Here is a 6,290-nt window from a genome sequence, read left to right as displayed (position 1 = left end):
ATCTCACCCCCAAGTGACTTGGGGACCTAAGGATCTTACAGCAGGCCCCACCTCTGAAAGTCATCATGTCAACACCACCCTACTGAGGACTGAGCCCCTTAGCGAGCTCTTAGTACATAAACCACAGGCAAGCTGTAGTGACATCTAACCCTCCCCACGTCCACGGTGCTGGAATGTGGAGCTGCCTATCTTTTTCAGCATCCGAAGGTCTGCCAATGGTCCCACCTCACTCAGAGGTGCCCTCATTGTTCCTGTCACATTGAAATGCAGGCAAGCTGTCCCCAAATCACTGACCCAAAAGAGCCTGGGAGAAAGGAAGACACCAAGAAGGAGTTTAAAAAGTACAGCGGGAGATCCCAGCTCTGGAAGAAAGGGAGGAGTGTGTGTGTGTGTGTGTGTGTGTGTGTGTGTGTGTGTGAGAGAGAGAGAGAGAGAGAGAGAGAGAGAGTGCTTCAGCGCTGTGGTGTAGCAAGTTAAGCCTTTGCCTGAAGTGCTGGCATCCATATGGATGCCCATTCAGATCCTGGCTGCTCCATTGCCCATTCAGTTCCCTGCTTGTGGCCTGGGAAAGCAATGAAAGATGGGCCCAAATGTTTGGAGAGCCAAAAGAATCTCCTGGGTCCTGGTTTTCAGCCTGGTCCAGCTCCAGTCATGGTGGGCATTTGGGGAGTCAACCAGTGAATGGAAGACACAGCTCTCTGTGGCTCCTCTCTCTCTCTGGCTCTCTTTTCTCTGTAATTCTACTTTTCAAATGTCAAGAGACAGTGAGAGACTTCAGAGAGTACAGACAGAGCTTGGGAAATCTGCCGAACAGCTGAAAAACTACGAAAAAATTAAAAAACATAGAAATATCCTTGTGCTTTTTATTCACAATGGCCAAGTTACAGAGTCAGCCTATGTGTCCATCCACAGAAGAATGGAAAAAAGAGAAGGTGGTGCAAGTACTCAGTGGAGCACTCTTCAGCTGTAAACAGCTTGTACTCTTTTCATTAGCAACAAGATGGAGGAACCCAGAGGATCTTATGTCAGGTATAGAAGCCAGGCACAGCAGCACCAATACCGCACCATCTCATGCATCTATGGACTCGGAACAAGCTGATCTTACAGATGTTGATGGTATAAGGTTGGTTGCCAGAGGGTGGGAGGGGCGGGGGCAGAGGAGAAAAGAGAGATCTGTCTGCGGGGACCATGTTCCAGTTGGAGAAGAGGAGGAAGTTGTGGTGGTCTCTGGCCCATCAGGGTGACTACACAGTTAACAATAATGCCTTGTTGATTTCTAAGTAGCTGGGAGAGGATTTCTCTTGTGCTCATCGCAAAAGAAATGACAAAGGTTAGAGGTGATGGGTATGTTATTCATTCTGCTTTGATCATCGCACAATATATACATGGATAGAGGCATCCCATGGTGCCCTGCAAATATGTGCGCATAATTATCTGTCAATCAAACACGGAATAAAAATAGGCAAAATCTTTGTGCTTCCAAGAAAGGGAACTATGACAAAAGGCCTCCTTCTTGCTTATGATGTCTCCAATTCTGGTCCCCAAACCATCCCCTTTGGGGCATCCACTACTTCTGCATTTTTCCAGAGCTTTATTGTTCATAAGAAAAACATCTAGACAATTTGCCTTTAAAAATAAACAGGGGCATGCTGCATACCATCTTTGCTCCGCATCTCAGAAATTCCACAGAGCATCTAAAGGATTGTTCCTCACCCCTGCATAGTAGTCCTACACTTTTCGCAGATCCACATTGCTCCAGCTCCATGATTTGTCATACACACCTCACTGCTTTCCCTGGATGGGCATTTAAGTCATTTCTGGTCTTCATTACTGCAGCCCAAGTGGCCATGCGTCATCATAAAGCTCGATCCTCCCATCCATCCATCTCAGGTGTGCTTAGCATCAGGACCAGTTCAGATGAGCAGACTTTCTGGATGAAGGGCATGCGTGTCTGTGATGTTCCTACAGTTTGGTCAAGCTGCCTGCTCTAGAAGTTGTATTCTGGTTCATGTATGAGGGAGACCATGGCTACTCTTTCAACGGGCACTTGGGGCCTTTCAGGTGGTCAGAAAGGGGCTGCTGGAGGCATTGAGCGTTTGGATCCATTCTATGCTGAGCTGACCTTAGTTTTGCCCTCGAAAACTATAAGGACACAGGTGAGTATACTTGTGGGGAAAACAGGACAGAGCATTGTGCCTATAAGGGTTGTGGATTTCCTGGAATGTCTGGTCCCCTTGCCTGGCCCAGCAAGCAATCCAAAGCATGTAATGGGGGCTTGAACTCACCTAGTCCATTCTTATCATCTACAGGCCTGCTCAGCTGATTTGCAGTAAGATGTTTTGGAGATATCCTTGGGTCGGTGGAGCAAAAAAAAAAGATTTATGTATTTTTATTGGAAAGTCAGATCTACAGAGAGAAGGAGTGAGAGACAGAGAGAAAAAACATCTGTCTGTTGGTTCACTTCCAAAGTGGCTGCAATGGCCAGAGTCAAGCTGATCCAAAGCCAGGATCCAGGAGCTTCTTCCGGGTCTCCCACGCAGGTGCAGGGCTGCAGGGCTGCAGGGCTTTGGGCTGTCCTCTCCTGCATTCTCAGGCCTCAAGCAGGGAGCTTGATGGAAAGTGGAGCAGCTGGGATTAGAACCTGCACCCATATGGAATTCCAGCGCATGCAAGGTGAGGACTGTAACCACCAGGTTACTGTACCAGACCAAATTCTTTTATTTTTCCAAAGAAGGTGGAGGAGTCCACATATGAGGGAATGAGCCCATTGTGACCAATGCACTCACAATCTCATCATTGTGTCTGTGATGTGAGAACAACCTGTGGATTCCATGTGTCTCAACAATAGGACTGTTGGGTTTACAGGAGATCAATCCGACATATTAAATGCAATTGACTGGCAGCTGGAATGGATGATACAGTTTCCACTAAAATGGTTGAGCCTATCAGGTGGCATCAGATGATGGAAACCACAGCATCGATTGCTTCTGGTTTAGTGTTTTCTGTCAAGGCAGAATTTGCTACGGGAATAGACAGGATCCTCATTTTGGCAGCTTGGGTGGTGTACATGTGACCAGGGTTCCAAAGTGTGTCTTCTAATCCTGAGCAAAGCCCTGAACTGCAAACAAGACTACCAAGAATATCAGTGCAGGACCAGTTGATGGTCATTTTTATTGCATTTTCAATCCTGTGATGATGGAAATCCAGGGATCCCTTGAAGAATTCAGGCTTAGAAAGGTCTGAATCCAGTCCTCAGGAGTGTAGGAGAGGAGCTGCAAAAAGTTCATGGAAATACAGAATTAAAAGAGAGGTTTGGTTCACTCCCCAAGTGGCCGCAACAGCCAGAGCTGAGGTACAGTTGATACCTGAACTGGTGTCCATATGGGATGCCTGCACTTGCAGGGGGAGGATCAGCCAACTGAGGCATCATGTTGGCCCCATCCACGAATATTTTAAAGCATCCGTGAATATTCTTTGGAAAGGAGCAGGTAACCCAAAACTGGATTAATTCCATGTTTTGGGTTTGTTTGTTCTTCTCTGTAAGACATGCAAGTTGAGGTAGTGATTCAAAAAGGCTTTTGATGCAAACCATCTTACGTCTTTCTAATCTTCGTTGCACATACACATTTTACCATCACCTTCTGGAACTTTTTCAGCAGGTGTGCGTCTTCAGATCCAAACCCTGAGCTGCACCGCTGTCTGTGGAGTGAGTGTTGACTTGGATACACCTAATCCACACTCCACGAAAACCCTGATCATCTTGACTGGCCTTTCTTGTTGGCTGCCCGGGTTCAGGGGAGCCTGCAATGTGTGCCATGATGCCAGGCTCCCCTAGCATCTGATGTCAGTGCCACAGCGTTTGTGGTGCCAACTGTCAATCCAAAGTTGACTAGTGTTCGGTGTTAGGAGAGAGGCGATTGCTTGCTTCTATTTCTTAGGATCTCAATTCTCAATTCTCATAACAAGCACCTGCTCCCAGGTTTGAGTTTGGTATTATCACCTCTCAGGGAGAACCAAAACATGCTCTCTGCAAGGACCAGGCTCTCCAGTTTCTCTTTCTTCTTCTTTTTTTTTAATATAAAAATTGTAAAAAGCAACAAAAAGGAGGGGGGTCTTAAACTTGTATCACTGTGGTCTTCTTCATGCACAAACAGGCAGGGGAGGCTGAAGCACCCATTTGATTAAGCAGGTACTATGAACCAGGCACTGCCACTCCTCTCACCCCATGGAATCAAGGCACAACAAACTGAGAACTCTATAGCCGAGAAGGGGGAGGGATGAGGCAGCATTAGAGGAAGACAGGGAGAAGATGAGGGGATGCTCTGGGAGCCCCTCGTTCTCTTTATATATGATGCAATATATGTGTGTCTTGAGTAATGTTTTAGCTTTAAGAGAGAGAGAGAAAGGGAGATGTTATCTGCTCCTGTTTTCCCCATATGTTGTTGCAATGGCTGGGGCCCAAACTTGGAGCCAGTCAACTTAGTCCAAGTGCTCTCTGTGTGTATAGTCGAGGAGCCCGATCACTCAGGCCATCACTACTGCCTTCCAGCATCCACATTAACAGGGAGGGTGGAGCCAGATGCAAGTTATTATTGAATCCAAGGATCCTGATGTGGGATATGGGTTGAACAACCAGGCTCAACACCTGCCTACTATCTGTATTTTTATTGTAGTGAAATATATAATAATAACAGGTGTACACCTCAGTGGCATTAAGTACATTCGTGATGCTATTTGACCATTGCCGGCATCTAATATTTCCACTACTCTAAATAGAAACTGAGTGCCTGTTGAACCATAACTTCCTAATCCTTTTTTCCCCAGCCTATATCTTTTCCTCTATCATGCCTCTTTCTATATATCTATCACCTAGTTAAAGATTTATTTATGTATTTTTTAATTAGAAAAGCAGTGTTGCAGAGAGAGCAGGAGAGTGAGAGAGAGAGAGAGAGAGAGAGAGAGAGAGAGAGAATATCTTTCATTCGTTGGTTTACTCCCCAAATGGCAACAACAGCTAGGTCTGTGCCAGGCTAAGGACAAAAGCTTGGAGCCTCTTCTGGGTCTCTCGTGTAGGTGCAGGGCCCAAGTCCTTGTGCCAACTTTCGCTACTTTCGCAGGTGCATTGTCACTGAGCTGATTCAGAAGTGGAAGAGTCACCATATGGGATATCAGCATCCCTGACAGTGGTTTAATCTGTTGTGCCACATGCTGGTCCCAGCCATCCTTATCTTGCCTTTGGTCTCTAAGAGCTGGCCCTGCTTTAAACTGATAAGAACAGATACTACGCTTGATCTTAGCCAAAAGGCTGAGAAGCGATGGCCCTACTTTAAATTCCTCAAGTAAGTGGACTCATATAGGATTTTTCTTCTGATAACTAGCTTGATTTTCTTCTCATAGAGTCCTTAGATTTAATCTACAATGTAGTATGTGTCAGAACTCCATTCCTTTTTCCAGCTGTGTAATATTCCACTATGTGTGTGGATCTTGTATTCTTTGATGTCTGTATGGGTTCTTTATACCTTTGGGCCATTGCGAGCAATACTCACGCTGGTCTAAACAGGAGTGTACAGATATCTGTTTGAGACCATGCTTTTGGTTCTTTTGGATAGATAGTGAGAAGAGAGAGTTTTCTTCCTGACTACCCTAGGGAGACGGGCTCTACTCATGCAGTTAGAGGTCATTACCAGGAAAACCAATGTGGTGTGGCCCACGAAGGTTTTTATTGCACCCCTTAAACTGCAGACATACCTGAAAGGGGAAGGAGCACCCCAGTAAAAGCAAGGACCCCATTTCCCGCAGGGTTCTCCCCTCCTTTCTCATTTCTCTGAGTTTTCCATCCTCTCCCCTCCCCCAAGGCATTACAGCCAGCCCCAGTCTGGAAGCACAGGAACAGTGACTGGCCTCCCAGGTTTACAAGGCCACTCTGCAGGGCGGTTGGCCCTCCAGGTCTTTATGTAAGCCTTTACGATTCCCTTAAGAGCTCAACCACACTGTTCTCTAAACACCAGGTCTTGGAGAAACCATTACTCCACCGATTACCACCAAACTCAATTCTAACGGACCGCCTGCTGCTGGAATCCACTCCTAGGAACTCCCTGTGTCCTGGCAATAAAAACAAATTAAGTTAAAGATCCCTGCTCACCAAAGGCCTAATTCTGATTTTTTTTTTCAAAGTTTCCATGAAACAATGTTGTCTACTGACAATGTGCAGTGACATTTTTCTCCCAGCTCTCCTCCCCGTCCTCCCCAGGGAACTACATGAAAACACAACTCTAATAAGAGAATTATTA

At 46.1% G+C, this 6,290-nt stretch overlaps 1 pseudogene; it reads right to left on the bottom strand.

Moving 5' to 3' along the window:
* Positions 1 to 5,147: 5,147 nt before the first annotated feature.
* On the bottom strand, positions 5,148 to 5,317 carry LOC121170609 (annotated as a pseudogene).
* Positions 5,318 to 6,290: the final 973 nt, after the last annotated feature.

The sequence above is a fragment of the Ochotona curzoniae genome, unplaced genomic scaffold (assembly GCF_017591425.1).
Source record: "Ochotona curzoniae isolate NIBS_2020 unplaced genomic scaffold, NIBS_Ocur_1.0 scaffold_2453, whole genome shotgun sequence".
Lineage (NCBI taxonomy): Eukaryota > Metazoa > Chordata > Mammalia > Lagomorpha > Ochotonidae > Ochotona > Ochotona curzoniae.
The sequence above is the reverse complement of the archived record's forward strand: the minus strand, read 5'-3'. Positions and strand labels throughout refer to the sequence as shown.